The sequence below is a fragment of the Laccaria bicolor genome, genomic scaffold, assembly GCF_000143565.1.
Source record: "Laccaria bicolor S238N-H82 LACBIscaffold_6 genomic scaffold, whole genome shotgun sequence".
NCBI lineage: Eukaryota > Fungi > Basidiomycota > Agaricomycetes > Agaricales > Hydnangiaceae > Laccaria > Laccaria bicolor.
In genome coordinates, this window is record NW_001889877.1 from 656,002 (window position 1) to 656,720 (window position 719).

Sequence of the window (719 nt, forward strand, 5' to 3'; positions counted from 1 at the left end):
CTCTATGCTTGTGTGTAATTAGAAATACATACATTGTGGAACTCAACTCCAGCAAAGCCATAATTTCCAGGGGTACAAAGGTTCATACAAGCTGCAGGCGTCATGGTTGGGCTTGTAAAAGAAGCTTTGCTCAAGACGCGTATCCCTCCTTGGTCTCTGTAAAAATATTGAGATGTCGTCAAATATAGTGTACGAGTCTAACTAACACGAAGCATCCTAGTCACTTCCAACCAGGCAGTATTGCATTCGGGTTAGACGACATCTGCATAGCTGTAGCTAGAGTGGGTTCTGGTTCCTAAAAAGCCGTTAACTTAGTGGAAGGAAATACATGACCTGCTTCAGTTCAGCCTACCCAGATTGCAATGAGCATCAAGGCAACGATGGAGTTCAGGAACCTTGGCATCTTCAAGGATACACGGGAGTTTGGGTACTGAACCACTGCTTGAGGACCTGTCATATACTTACACTGATGGTCAAGTGAGACTGACATCGAGCAGCATATGCCATAGATCAACCCACCTTCCATTCACCCTGCGAAAATCTGATGGTCTTGTCAGTGACACACAGTTGTGGACAAGCCAAGGATGAGCAAGGCCCACTGGAGAAAAATGGCTGACATCTGTATCAAAGATCAATTTGAAATGGGAAGACTAAACAGTGAGGTGTAGGACGTTTCCAGAAGGTTCGTGAGCCTGGACCATTCCACTTAGAAACCTACT